Genomic DNA, 15,755 nt, shown 5'->3' with positions numbered 1-15,755 from the left:
AACTCTTACTCTGGCCTACTGTTTAAGGTCTTAACTCTTACTCTGGCCTAATAGCTAAGGTCTTAACTCTTACTCTGGCCTAATAGCTAAGGTCTTAACTCTTACTCTGGCCTAATAGCTAAGGTCTTAGACTCATACCCTGGCCTAATAGCTAAGGTCTTAGACTCGTACTCTGGCCTAATGGTTAAGGTCTTAAATCTTACTCTGGCCTACAGGTTAAGGTCTTAACTCTTACTCTGGCCTAATAGCTAAGGTCTTAGACTTGTAATCTGGCCTAATGATTAAGGTCTTAACTCTTACTCTGGCCTAATAGCTAATATCTTAACTCTTACTCTGGCCTAATAGCTAAGGTCTTAGACTCGTACTCTGGCCAACTGGTTAAGGTCTTAACTCTTACTCTGGCCTAATTGCTAAGGTCTTAGACTCGTACTCTGGCCTAATGGTTAAGATCTTAACTCTTACTCTGGCCTAATAGCTAAGATCTTAACTCTTACTCTGGCCTAATAGCTAAGGTCTTAGACTCGTACTCTGGCCTACTGGTTAAGGTCTTAACTCTTACTCTGTCCTAAAAGCTAAGGTCTTAGACTCGTACTATGGCCTACAGGTTAAGGTCTTAACTCTTACTCTAGCCTAATAGCTAAGGTCTTAGACTCATACTCTGGCCTACTGGTTAAGGTCTTAACTCTTACTCTGGCCTAATGGATAAGGTCTTAACTCTTACTCTGGCCTAATAGCTAAGGTCTTAACTCTTACTCTGGCCTAATAGCTACGGTCTTAGACTCGAACTATGGCCTACAGGTTAAGGTCTTAACTCTTACTCTGGCCTAATAGCTAAGGTTCTAGACTCTTACTCTGGCCAACAGGTTAAGGATGTAACTCTTACTCTGGCCTAATAGCTAAGGTCTTAACTCTTACTCTGGCCTACTGGTTAAGGTCTTAGACTCCTACTCTCGCCTAATAGCTAAGGTCTTAACTCTTTCTCTGGCCTAATAGCTAAGGTCTTAACTCTTACTCTGACCTAATAGCTAAGGTCTTAGACTCGTCCTCTGGCCTAATTGCTAAGGTCTTAACTCTTACTCTGGCCTACTGGAAAAGGTCTTAACACTTACTCTGGCCTAATAGCTAAGGTCTTAGACTCGTTCTATGGCCTAATAGCTAAGGTCTTAACTCTTACTCTGTCCTACTGGTTAAGGTCTTAACTCTTACTCTGGCCTAATAGCTAAGGTCTTAGAATCTTACTCTGGCCTACAGGTTAAGGTCTTAACTCTTACTCTGGCCTACTGGTTAAGGTCTTAACTCTTACTCTGGCCTAATAGCTAAGGTCTTAGACTCATACTCTGGCCTAATAGCTAAGGTCTTAAACTCTTACTCTGGCCTACAGGTTAAGGTCTTAACTCTTACTCTGGCCTAATAGCTAAGGTCTTAGACTCGTACTATGGCCTACAGGTTGAGGTCTTAACTCTTACTCTGGCCTACTGGTTAAGGTCTTAACTCTTACTCTGGCCTAATAGCTAAGGTCTTATACTCGTACTCTGGCTTAATGGTTAAGGTCTTAACTCTTACTCTGGCCTAATAGCTAAGGTCTTAGACTCGTACTATGGCCTACAGGTTAAGGTCTTAACTCTTACTCCGGCCTACTGGTTAAGGTCTTAACTCTTACTCTGGCCTAATAGCTAAGGTCTTAACTCTTACTCTGGCCTAATAGCTAAGGTCTTAACTCTTACTCTGGCCTAATAGCTAAGGTCTTAGACTCGTACTCTGGCCTACTGGTTAAGGTCTTAACTCTTACTCTGGCCTACTGGTTAAGGTCTTAACTCTTACTCTGGCCTAATAGCTAAGGTCTTAGACTCATACTCTGGCCTAATAGCTAAGGTCTTAAACTCTTACTCTGGCCTACAGGTTAAGGTCTTAACTCTTACTCTGGCCTAATAGCTAAGGTCTTAGACTCGTACTATGGCCTACAGGTTGAGGTCTTAACTCTTACTCTGGCCTACTGGTTAAGGTCTTAACTCTTACTCTGGCCTAATAGCTAAGGTCTTATACTCGTACTCTGGCTTAATGGTTAAGGTCTTAACTCTTACTCTGGCCTAATAGCTAAGGTCTTAGACTCGTACTATGGCCTACAGGTTAAGGTCTTAACTCTTACTCCGGCCTACTGGTTAAGGTCTTAACTCTTACTCTGGCCTAATAGCTAAGGTCTTAACTCTTACTCTGGCCTAATAGCTAAGGTCTTAACTCTTACTCTGGCCTAATAGCTAAGGTCTTAGACTCGTACTCTGGCCTACTGGTTAAGGTCTTAACTCTTACTCTGGCCTAATGGATAAGGTCTTAACTCTTACTCTGGCCTAATAGCTAAGGTCTTAACTCTTACTCTGGCCTAATAGCTAAGGTCTTAGACTCGTACTATGGCCTACAGGTTAAGGTCTTAACTCTTACTCTGGCCTAATAGCTAAGGTCTTAGACTCTTACTCTGGCCTACAGGTTAAGGATTTAACTCTTACTCTGGCCTAATAGCTAAGGTCTTAACTCTTACTCTGGCCTACTGGTTAAGGTCTTAGACTCCTACTCTCGCCTAATAGCTAAGGTCTTAACTCTTTCTCTGGCCTAATAGCTAAGGTCTTAACTCTTACTCTGGCCTAATAGCTAAGGTCTTAGACTCGTCCTCTGGCCTACTGGTTAAGGTCTTAACTCTTACTCTGGCCTAATAGCTAAGATCTTAACTCTTACTCTGGCCTAATAGCTAAGGTCTTAGACTCGTACTCTGGCCTACTGGTTAAGGTCTTAACTCTTACTCTGGCCTACTGGAAAAGGTCTTAACACTTACTCTGGCCTAATAGCTAAGGTCTTAGACTCGTTCTCTGGCCTAATAGCTAAGGTCTTAACTCTTACTCTGTCCTACTGGTTAAGGTCTTAACTCTTACTCTGGCCTAATAGCTAAGGTCTTAGACTCTTACTCTGGCCTACAGGTTAAGGTCTTAACTCTTACTCTGGCCTACTGGTTAAGGTCTTAACTCTTACTCTTGCCTAATAGCTAAGGTCTTAACTCTTACTCTGGCCTAATAGCTAAGGTCTTAACTCTTACTCTGGCCTAATAGTTAAGGTCTTAGACTCATACTCTGGCCTAATAGCTAAGGTCTTAGACTCGTACTCTGGCCTACTGGTTAAGGTCTTAACTCTTACTCTGGCCTAATGGATAAGGTCTTAACTCTTACTCTGGCCTAATAGCTAAGGTCTTAACTCTTACTCTGGCCTAATAGCTAAGGTCTTAGACTCGTACTATGGCCTACAGGTTAAGGTCTTAACTCTTACTCTGGCCTAATAGCTAAGGTCTTAGACTCTTACTCTGGCCTAGAGGTTAAGGATTTAACTCTTACTCTGGCCTAATAGCTAAGGTCTTAACTCTTACTCTGGCCTACTGGTTAAGGTCTTAGACTCCTACTCTCGCCTAATAGCTAAGGTCTTAACTCTTTCTCTGGCCTAATAGCTAAGGTCTTAACTCTTACTCTGGCCTAATAGCTAAGGTCTTAGACTCGTCCTCTGGCCTACTGGTTAAGGTCTTAACTCTTACTCTGGCCTAATAGCTAAGATCTTAACTCTTACTCTGGCCTAATAGCTAAGGTCTTAGACTCGTACTCTGGCCTACTGGTTAAGGTCTTAACTCTTACTCTGGCCTACTGGAAAAGGTCTTAACACTTACTCTGGCCTAATAGCTAAGGTCTTAGACTCGTTCTCTGGCCTAATAGCTAAGGTCTTAACTCTTACTCTGTCCTACTGGTTAAGGTCTTAACTCTTACTCTGGCCTAATAGCTAAGGTCTTAGACTCTTACTCTGGCCTACAGGTTAAGGTCTTAACTCTTACTCTGGCCTACTGGTTAAGGTCTTAACTCTTACTCTGACCTAATAGCTAAGGTCTTAACTCTTACTCTGGCCTAATAGCTAATGTCTTAACTCTTACTCTGGCCTAATAGCTAAGGTCTTAGACTCATACTCTGGCCTAATAGCTAAGGTCTTAGACTCGTACTCTGGCCTAATGGTTAAGGTCTTAACTCTTACTCTGGCCTACAGGTTAAGGTCTTAACTCTTACTCTGGCCTAATAGCTAAGGTCTTAGACTTGTAATCTGGCCTAATGATTAAGGTCTTAACTCTTACTCTGGCCTAATAGCTAAGATCTTAACTCTTACTCTGGCCTAATAGCTAAGGTCTTAGACTCGTACTCTGGCCTACTGGTTAAGGTCTTAACTCTTACTCTGGCCTACTGGAAAAGGTCTTAACACTTACTCTGGCCTAATAGCTAAGGTCTTAGACTCGTTCTCTGGCCTAATAGCTAAGGTCTTAACTCTTACTCTGTCCTACTGGTTAAGGTCTTAACTCTTACTATGGCCTAATAGCTAAGGTCTTAGACTCTTACTCTGGCCTACAGGTTAAGGTCTTAACTCTTACTCTGGCCTACTGTTTAAGGTCTTAACTCTTACTCTGGCCTAATAGCTAAGGTCTTAACTCTTACTCTGGCCTAATAGCTAAGGTCTTAACTCTTACTCTGGCCTAATAGCTAAGGTCTTAGACTCATACCCTGGCCTAATAGCTAAGGTCTTAGACTCGTACTCTGGCCTAATGGTTAAGGTCTTAACTCTTACTCTGGCCTACAGGTTAAGGTCTTAACTCTTACTCTGGCCTAATAGCTAAGGTCTTAGACTTGTAATCTGGCCTAATGATTAAGGTCTTAACTCTTACTCTGGCCTAATAGCTAAGATCTTAACTCTTACTCTGGCCTAATAGCTAAGGTCTTAGACTCGTACTCTGGCCTACTGGTTAAGGTCTTAACTCTTACTCTAGCCTAATTGCTAAGGTCTTAGACTCGTACTCTGGCCTAATGGTTAAGATCTTATCTCTTACTCTGGCCTAATAGCTATGATCTTAACTCTTACTCTGGCCTAATAGCTAAGGTCTTAGACTCGTACTCTGGCCTACTGGTTAAGGTCTTAACTCTTACTCTGTCCTAAAAGCTAAGGTCTTAGACTCGTACTATGGCCTACAGGTTAAGGTCTTAACTCTTACTCTGGCCTAATAGCTAAGGTCTTAGACTCGTACTCTGGCCTACTGGTTAAGGTCTTAACTCTTACTCTGGCCTAATGGATAAGGTCTTAACTCTTACTCTGGCCTAATAGCTAAGGTCTTAACCCTTACTCTGGCCTAATAGCTACGGTCTTAGACTCGAACTATGGCCTACTGGTTAAGGTCTTAGACTCCTACTCTCGCCTAATAGCTAAGGTCTTAACTCTTTCTCTGGCCTAATAGCTAAGGTCTTAACTCTTACTCTGACCTAATAGCTAAGGTCTTAGACTCGTCCTCTGGCCTACTGGTTAAGGTCTTAACTCTTACTCTGGCCTAATAGCTAAGATCTTAACTCTTACTCTGGCCTATTAGCTAAGGTCTTAGACTCGTACTCTGGCCTACTGGTTAAGGTCTTAACTCTTACTCTGGCCTACTGGAAAAGGTCTTAACACTTACTCTGGCCTAATAGCTAAGGTCTTAGACTCGTTCTCTGGCCTAATAGCTAAGGTCTTAACTCTTACTCTGTCCTACTGCTTAAGGTCTTAACTCTTACTCTGGCCTAATAGCTAAGGTCTTAGACTCTTACTCTGGCCTACAGGTTAAGGTCTTAACTCTTACTCTGGCCTACTGGTTAAGGTCTTAACTCTTACTCTGGCCTAATAGCTAAGGTCTTAGACTCATACTCTGGCCTAATAGCTAAGGTCTTAAACTCTTACTCTGGCCTACTGGTTAAGGTCTTAACTCTTACTCTGGCCTAATAGCTAAGGTCTTAGACTCGTACTATGGCCTACAGGTTGAGGTCTTAACTCTTACTCTGGCCTACTGGTTAAGGTCTTAACTCTTACTCTGGCCTAATAGCTAAGGTCTTATACTCGTACTCTGGCTTAATGTTTAAGGTCTTAACTCTTACTCTGGCCTAATAGCTATGGTCTTAGACTCGTACTATGGCCTACAGGTTAAGGTCTTAACTCTTACTCCGGCCTACTGGTTAAGGTCTTAACTCTTACTCTGGCCTAATAGCTAAGGTCTTAACTCTTACTCTGGCCTAATAGCTAAGGTCTTAACTCTTACTCTGGCCTAATAGCTAAGGTCTTAGACTCGTACTCTGGCCTACTGGTTAAGGTCTTAACTCTTACTCTGGCCTAATGGATAAGGTCTTAACTCTTACTCTGGCCTAATAGCTAAGGTCTTAACTCTTACTCTGGCCTAATAGCTAAGGTCTTAGACTCGTACTATGGCCTACAGGTTAAGGTCTTAACTCTTACTCTGGCCTAATAGCTAAGGTCTTAGACTCTTACTCTGGCCTACAGGTTAAGGATTTAACTCTTACTCTGGCCTAATAGCTAAGGTCTTAACTCTTACTCTGGCCTACTGGTTAAGGTCTTAGACTCCTACTCTCGCCTAATAGCTAAGGTCTTAACTCTTTCTCTGGCCTAATAGCTATGGTCTTAACTCTTACTCTGGCCTAATAGCTAAGGTCTTAGACTCGTCCTCTGGCCTACTGGTTAAGGTCTTAACTCTTACTCTGGCCTAATAGCTAAGATCGTAACTCTTACTCTGGCCTAATAGCTAAGGTCTTAGACTCGTACTCTGGCCTACTGGTTAAGGTCTTAACTCTTACTCTGGCCTACTGGAAAAGGTCTTAACACTTACTCTGGCCTAATAGCTAAGGTCTTAGACTCGTTCTCTGGCCTAATAGCTAAGGTCTTAACTCTTACTCTGTCCTACTGGTTAAGGTCTTAACTCTTACTCTGGCCTAATAGCTAAGGTCTTAGACTCTTACTCTGGCCTACAGGTTAAGGTCTTAACTCTTACTCTGGCCTACTGGTTAAGGTCTTAACTCTTACTCTTGCCTAATAGCTAAGGTCTTAACTCTTACTCTGGCCTAATAGCTAAGGTCTTAACTCTTACTCTGGCCTAATAGCTAAGGTCTTAGACTCATACTCTGGCCTAATAGCTAAGGTCTTAGACTCGTACTCTGGCCTACTGGTTAAGGTCTTAACTCTTACTCTGGCCTAATGGATAAGGTCTTAACTCTTACTCTGGCCTAATAGCTAAGGTCTTAACTCTTACTCTGGCCTAATAGCTAAGGTCTTAGACTCGTACTATGGCCTACAGGTTAAGGTCTTAACTCTTACTCTGGCCTAATAGCTAAGGTCTTAGACTCTTACTCTGGCCTACAGGTTAAGGATTTAACTCTTACTCTGGCCTAATAGCTAAGGTCTTAACTCTTACTCTGGCCTACTGGTTAAGGTCTTAGACTCCTACTCTCGCCTAATAGCTAAGGTCTTAACTCTTCCTCTGGCCTAATAGCTCAGGTCTTAACTCTTACTCTGGCCTAATAGCTAAGGTCTTAGACTCGTCCTCTGGCCTACTGGTTAAGGTCTTAACTCTTACTCTGGCCTAATAGCTAAGATCTTAACTCTTACTCTGGCCTAATAGCTAAGGTCTTAGACTCGTACTCTGGCCTACTGGTTAAGGTCTTAACTCTTACTCTGGCCTACTGGAAAAGGTCTTAACACTTACTCTGGCCTAATAGCTAAGGTCTTAGACTCGTTCTCTGGCCTAATAGCTAAGGTCTTAACTCTTACTCTGTCCTACTGGTTAAGGTCTTAACTCTTACTCTGGCCTAATAGCTAAGGTCTTAGACTCTTACTCTGGCCTACAGGTTAAGGTCTTAACTCTTACTCTGGCCTACTGGTTAAGGTCTTAACTCTTACTCTGACCTAATAGCTAAGGTCTTAACTCTTACTCTGGCCTAATAGCTAAGGTCTTAACTCTTACTCTGGCCTAATAGCTAAGGTCTTAGACTCATACTCTGGCCTAATAGCTAAGGTCTTAGACTCGCACTCTGGCCTAATGGTTAAGGTCTTAACTCTTACTCTGGCCTACAGGTTAAGGTCTTAACTCTTACTCTGGCCTAATAGCTAAGGTCTTAGACTTGTAATCTGGCCTAATGATTAAGGTCTTAACTCTTACTCTGGCCTAATAGCTAAGGTCTTAGACTTGTAATCTGGCCTAATGATTAAGGTCTTAACTCTTACTCTGGCCTAATAGCTAAGATCTTAACTCTTACTCTGGCCTAATAGCTAAGGTCTTAGACTCATACTCTGGCCTACTGGTTAAGGTCTTAACTCTTACTCTGGCCTAATTGCTAAGGTCTTAGACTCGTACTCTGGCCTAATGGTTAAGATCTTAACTCTTACTCTGGCCTAATAGCTAAGATCTTAACTCTTACTCTGGCCTAATAGCTAAGGTCTTAGACTCGTACTCTGGCCTACTGGTTAAGGTCTTAACTCTTACTCTGTCCTAAAAGCTAAGGTCTTAGACTCGTACTATGGCCTACAGGTTAAGGTCTTAACTCTTACTCTGGCCTAATAGCTAAGGTCTTAGACTCGTACTCTGGCCTACTGGTTAAGGTCTTAACTCTTACTCTTGCCTAATGGATAAGGTCTTAACTCTTACTCTGGCCTAATAGCTAAGGTCTTAACTCTTACTCTGGCCTAATAGCTACTGTCTTAGACTCGAACTATGGCCTACAGGTTAAGGTCTTAACTCTTACTCTGGCCTAATAGCTAAGGTCTTAGACTCTTACTCTGGCCTACAGGTTAAGGATTTAACTCTTACTCTGGCCTAATAGCTAAGGTCTTAACTCTTACTCTGGCCTACTGGTTAAGGTCTTAGACTCCTACTCTCGCCTAATAGCTAAGGTCTTAACTCTTTCTCTGGCCTAATAGCTAAGGTCTTAACTCTTACTCTGACCTAATAGCTAAGGTCTTAGACTCGTCCTCTGGCCTACTGGTTAAGGTCTTAACTCTTACTCTGGCCTAATAGCTAAGATCTTAACTCTTACTCTGGCGTAATAGCTAAGGTCTTAGACTCGTACTCTGGCCTACTGGTTAAGGTCTTAACTCTTACTCTGGCCTACTGGAAAAGGTCTTAACACTTACTCTGGCCTAATAGCTAAGGTCTTAGACTCATTCTCTGGCCTAATAGCTAAGGTCTTAACTCTTACTCTGCCCTACTGGTTAAGGTCTTAACTCTTACTCTGGCCTAATAGCTAAGGTCTTAGACTCTTACTCTGGCCTACAGGTTAAGGTCTTAACTCTTACTCTGGCCTACTGGTTAAGGTCTTAACTCTTACTCTGGCCTAATAGCTAAGGTCTTAACTCTTACTCTGGCCTAATAGCTAAGGTCTTAACTCTTACTCTGGCCTAATAGCTAAGGTCTTAGACTCATACTCTGGCCTAATAGCTAAGGTCTTAGACTCGTACTCTGGCCTAATGGTTAAGGTCTTAACTCTCACTCTGGCCTACAGGTTAAGGTCTTAACTCTTACTCTGGCCTAATAGCTAAGGTCATAGACTCTTACTCTGGCCTACTGATTAAGGTCTTAACTCTTAGTCTGGCATAATAGTTAAGATCTTAACTCTTACTCTGGCCTAATAGCTAAGGTCTTAACTCTTACTCTGGCCTAATAGCTAAGGTCTTAACTCTTACTCTGGCCTAATAGCTAAGGTCTTAGACTCATACCCTGGCCTAATAGCTAAGGTCTTAGACTCGTGCTCTAGCCTAATGGTTAAGGTCTTAACTCTTACTCTGGCCTAATAGCTAAGGTCTTAGACTCTTACTCTGGCCTACAGGTTAAGGTCTTAACTCTTACTCTGGCCTACTGGTTAAGGTCTTAACTCTTACTCTGGCCTAATAGCTAAGGTCTTAGACTCATACTCTGGCCTAATAGCTAAGGTCTTAAACTCTTACTCTGGCCTACAGGTTAAGGTCTTAACTCTTACTCTGGCCTAATAGCTAAGGTCTTAGACTCGTACTATGGCCTACAGGTTGAGGTCTTAACTCTTACTCTGGCCTACTGGTTAAGGTCTTAACTCTTACTCTGGCCTAATAGCTAAGGTCTTATACTCGTACTCTGGCTTAATGGTTAAGGTCTTAACTCTTACTCTGGCCTAATAGCTATGGTCTTAGACTCGTACTATGGCCTACAGGTTAAGGTCTTAACTCTTACTCCGGCCTACTGGTTAAGGTCTTAACTCTTACTCTGGCCTAATAGCTAAGGTCTTAACTCTTACTCTGGCCTAATAGCTAAGGTCTTAACTCTTACTCTGGCCTAATAGCTAAGGTCTTAGACTCGTACTCTGGCCTACTGGTTAAGGTCTTAACTCTTACTCTGGCCTAATGGATAAGGTCTTAACTCTTACTCTGGCCTAATAGCTAAGGTCTTAACTCTTACTCTGGCCTAATAGCTAAGGTCTTAGACTCGTACTATGGCCTACAGGTTAAGGTCTTAACTCTTACTCTGGCCTAATAGCTAAGGTCTTAGACTCTTACTCTGGCCTACAGGTTAAGGATTTAACTCTTACTCTGGCCTAATAGCTAAGGTCTTAACTCTTACTCTGGCCTACTGGTTAAGGTCTTAGACTCCTACTCTGGCCTAATAGCTAAGGTCTTAACTCTTTCTCTGGCCTAATAGCTAAGGTCTTAACTCTTACTCTGGCCTAATAGCTAAGGTCTTAGACTCGTCCTCTGGCCTACTGGTTAAGGTCTTAACTCTTACTCTGGCCTAATAGCTAAGATCGTAACTCTTACTCTGGCCTAATAGCTAAGGTCTTAGACTCGTACTCTGGCCTACTGGTTAAGGTCTTAACTCTTACTCTGGCCTACTGGAAAAGGTCTTAACACTTACTCTGGCCTAATAGCTAAGGTCTTAGACTCGTTCTCTGGCCTAATAGCTAAGGTCTTAACTCTTACTCTGTCCTACTGGTTAAGGTCTTAACTCTTACTCTGGCCTAATAGCTAAGGTCTTAGACTCTTACTCTGGCCTACAGGTTAAGGTCTTAACTCTTACTCTGGCCTACTGGTTAAGGTCTTAACTCTTACTCTTGCCTAATAGCTAAGGTCTTAACTCTTACTCTGGCCTAATAGCTAAGGTCTTAACTCTTACTCTGGCCTAATAGCTAAGGTCTTAGACTCATACTCTGGCCTAATAGCTAAGGTCTTAGACTCGTACTCTGGCCTACTGGTTAAGGTCTTAACTCTTACTCTGGCCTAATGGATAAGGTCTTAACTCTTACTCTGGCCTAATAGCTAAGGTCTTAACTCTTACTCTGGCCTAATAGCTAAGGTCTTAGACTCGTACTATGGCCTACAGGTTAAGGTCTTAACTCTTACTCTGGCCTAATAGCTAAGGTCTTAGACTCTTACTCTGGCCTACAGGTTAAGGATTTAACTCTTACTCTGGCCTAATAGCTAAGGTCTTAACTCTTACTCTGGCCTACTGGTTAAGGTCTTAGACTCCTACTCTCGCCTAATAGCTAAGGTCTTAACTCTTCCTCTGGCCTAATAGCTCAGGTCTTAACTCTTACTCTGGCCTAATAGCTAAGGTCTTAGACTCGTCCTCTGGCCTACTGGTTAAGGTCTTAACTCTTACTCTGGCCTAATAGCTAAGATCTTAACTCTTACTCTGGCCTAATAGCTAAGGTCTTAGACTCGTACTCTGGCCTACTGGTTAAGGTCTTAACTCTTACTCTGGCCTACTGGAAAAGGTCTTAACACTTACTCTGGCCTAATAGCTAAGGTCTTAGACTCGTTCTCTGGCCTAATAGCTAAGGTCTTAACTCTTACTCTGTCCTACTGGTTAAGGTCTTAACTCTTACTCTGGCCTAATAGCTAAGGTCTTAGACTCTTACTCTGGCCTACAGGTTAAGGTCTTAACTCTTACTCTGGCCTACTGGTTAAGGTCTTAACTCTTACTCTGACCTAATAGCTAAGGTCTTAACTCTTACTCTGGCCTAATAGCTAAGGTCTTAACTCTTACTCTGGCCTAATAGCTAAGGTCTTAGACTCATACTCTGGCCTAATAGCTAAGGTCTTAGACTCGTACTCTGGCCTAATGGTTAAGGTCTTAACTCTTACTCTGGCCTACAGGTTAAGGTCTTAACTCTTACTCTGGCCTAATAGCTAAGGTCTTAGACTTGTAATCTGGCCTAATGATTAAGGTCTTAACTCTTACTCTGGCCTAATAGCTAAGGTCTTAGACTTGTAATCTGGCCTAATGATTAAGGTCTTAACTCTTACTCTGGCCTAATAGCTAAGATCTTAACTCTTACTCTGGCCTAATAGCTAAGGTCTTAGACTCATACTCTGGCCTACTGGTTAAGGTCTTAACTCTTACTCTGGCCTAATTGCTAAGGTCTTAGACTCGTACTCTGGCCTAATGGTTAAGATCTTAACTCTTACTCTGGCCTAATAGCTAAGATCTTAACTCTTACTCTGGCCTAATAGCTAAGGTCTTAGACTCGTACTCTGGCCTACTGGTTAAGGTCTTAACTCTTACTCTGTCCTAAAAGCTAAGGTCTTAGACTCGTACTATGGCCTACAGGTTAAGGTCTTAACTCTTACTCTGGCCTAATAGCTAAGGTCTTAGACTCGTACTCTGGCCTACTGGTTAAGGTCTTAACTCTTACTCTGGCCTAATGGATAAGGTCTTAACTCTTACTCTGGCCTAATAGCTAAGGTCTTAACTCTTACTCTGGCCTAATAGCTACTGTCTTAGACTCGAACTATGGCCTACAGGTTAAGGTCTTAACTCTTACTCTGGCCTAATAGCTAAGGTCTTAGACTCTTACTCTGGCCTACAGGTTAAGGATTTAACTCTTACTCTGGCCTAATAGCTAAGGTCTTAACTCTTACTCTGGCCTACTGGTTAAGGTCTTAGACTCCTACTCTCGCCTAATAGCTAAGGTCTTAACTCTTTCTCTGGCCTAATAGCTAAGGTCTTATCTCTTACTCTGACCTAATAGCTAAGGTCTTAGACTCGTCCTCTGGCCTACTGGTTAAGGTCTTAACTCTTACTCTGGCCTAATAGCTAAGATCTTAACTCTTACTCTGGCCTAATAGCTAAGGTCTTAGACTCGTACTCTGGCCTACTGGTTAAGGTCTTAACTCTTACTCTGGCCTACTGGAAAAGGTCTTAACACTTACTCTGGCCTAATAGCTAAGGTCTTAGACTCATTCTCTGGCCTAATAGCTAAGGTCTTAACTCTTACTCTGCCCTACTGGTTAAGGTCTTAACTCTTACTCTGGCCTAATAGCTAAGGTCTTAGACTCTTACTCTGGCCTACAGGTTAAGGTCTTAACTCTTACTCTGGCCTACTGGTTAAGGTCTTAACTCTTACTCTGGCCTAATAGCTAAGGTCTTAACTCTTACTCTGGCCTAATAGCTAAGGTCTTAACTCTTACTCTGGCCTAATAGCTAAGGTCTTAGACTCATACTCTGGCCTAATAGCTAAGGTCTTAGACTCGTACTCTGGCCTAATGGTTAATGTGAGAAGTTGGCCTGGCATATGCTGTTCCTAGTTATAGGGACACCTTGCACCAGTCCAATTCGACTCCTATTGATGATAGGTTTAAGACAACCTTTAAGAAAGCTATCCTAGTGGTAGCTGTGGAGAGCAGCCTTCAGGCTAAGTCTTGAAGGAGTGTTAAGCTTATTGTTTTACCATAATACCCTCTTGAATAACCAAATGAAAGAGTAGCCCACACAGGTATATATATAAAATATATGTATTTATTCTAGACAGAATCCCACAGACACTTTATGTGGCTAGTGGCAAAGTTACAATTCAAACAAGCATTTCTAAACACAATAAATAGCACAGAAATCAATGGGCCCCAGGGGGGGACCAAACCATATACTAAAATAGTGGTATAAGAACCACGACAATTCTACAGGCAATGCCTAGGGCATTCAGGATCGCTGGCCCCTTAAGAATCCACCCACAGTTAAGAGGAAGGGGACCCACGGGAGGCGTGTGCAGTGCGAGAAGCTGCTGTCGGGATCGCAATGTTAGCCTATGGAGAATGTCGCGGTTGAATAATTAAGGTTTAAGGACACTTCTAACAACAGTACAAAGTTAAGGCTTGAGACTTAAGGCTTTGGAGAGCCCACCACCACGGAAGTACCGAAGTACCACTGTTACCTGCCCCAGGGAAGCCGGGTGCATAGGTCGATTCTGGTGTCGGGTCGCGGGCTGATTTTCTATGGAAAAGGAGTCCAAACTGCTGCTAGCTGGAAGTGTCGCTGAAGTCGTGAAGATTAAAGTTGAAGAAAAGACAAAGATGAACCTGAAAGCAGAGGGGACAGAGTCTGGGTCACAGCACAGTGACCAGGGAGCTCACAGGAAGGAGCTCGTGGATGTCGGGTGCTTCAGGTGTGGAAGGTACAGCTGGGCTCTGCAGTCACGGGCTCCGGGAGGCTTCAAGGAAGGCCAGCTTCTGGAGGGCGACTGTCCCACGTCGGCTGAGGGTCGCTGCGGTGTTAGTGTCCCGATTGGATCCACTAAGCATTGGCAACCGCAACCCACGCAAGATGAACAAAGCAGCTGCTGGTGCAGACCCACGTGGTCTGAGGGTGCTCTCCTTTGCAGGGAGCGTAGAGCAGGCCTGGAGCAACCAGGGGAACTCTTAGAAAGGAAGATTGTCCTCCGTCAGGGCCCACAAGTCGAGAGACAAGGGACCGCGGAAGGCAGCAAAATGGAGTGCGTAAAAGGGCTCCCACGGGCCACCGGAGCGGGCCAGGGAGCTGAGGGTCGGCACAAATGCTGCTTGAAGGTTGGCTCAGAAATGGGCCAAAGCACAACTTCCCCACTGGTCGGGGTCGTGTGCTGGACAAGAAGTGGCCGGTGTCTCAGGGTATGCGGGGATCTCGACACCCACGTGGTCCAGGGTGCTCAGACTTGCTGGGCACGCTCACAGGACGCTGGGATGCACTGGAGACCCACCTCGAGGTTGCTGGAAGGCGTCGAAGGTCGTGAGAGCAACGAAGTTCCAACCGGGTATCTTGTAGTCTTTTAGGTGCCTGCCAAGCAGGGGGATAACTCCTTTATCCCAAGGGAGATTTCTTCGGTCAGCTGGGCAGCAGCTCGTTGAAGGTCAGTTCTGTGAAGTTCTGGACGAATCTGAGGCTCTAGGGCAAAGTTATTCCCATATATCCCCAAGATTAGGGGATGGTCCCAAAGCGAGCCTACCAATCAGAGTAGAGGCGGGAAAGGGTGGCTACACCCACTCCCCTTTGTGTGTTTCCCGCCTGGGCGAGGGGCAGGATGCCCCTGAACCGGTTCCAGGCAGTGTATGCAGAGTTGGGGCTCTGCAGCTGCCTACGTGCAACTCTGAATGGACATTTGGTGCACCCACCCTGTTCCAATCCACATTATCCTGTCTGGGGAGGTGCTGGCACCTCCCTGCCACAGGAGCCCTATTGTCCAGCTGGAGAGGCTGGGATTTTCCCCAGCAACAGCCAGCCAGAGTCGTGTAGGTGGCGAACAGTAGCCATTTTGTGGTACATGTGCACTTTTAAATTGGTGTCTAAAATATACCGCTTTTCCCATATCACCCTCCTAGCAAGGGGGAATCGTGCCCCCATGCCCATGGCTGGACTGGGGGTATGATTCCTTCATGTTTGACACCAAACACGATATGGTTCTGTGTAGCCAGTCCCAAGTTACAGCGATGACGCAATAACTTATAATGCGGTAGAGTATATGGTATGGCTACACTACAAACAACCCAGTAACGGTGTTACGAAGGTTGCAGAGAGGTCCTACTCATGTAGGGGTCCCCCCTCACACATACCTCAGCACCCAGCCCTGTAGGATCACCAGGGCCTGCCATAGGGGTGACCTATGAGAGTA

The sequence above is a fragment of the Triturus cristatus genome, chromosome 2_1 (genome assembly GCF_964204655.1).
Source record: "Triturus cristatus chromosome 2_1, aTriCri1.1, whole genome shotgun sequence".
In the NCBI taxonomy this organism is placed as follows: domain Eukaryota; kingdom Metazoa; phylum Chordata; class Amphibia; order Caudata; family Salamandridae; genus Triturus; species Triturus cristatus.
Note: the sequence above shows the minus strand (reverse complement) of the source record.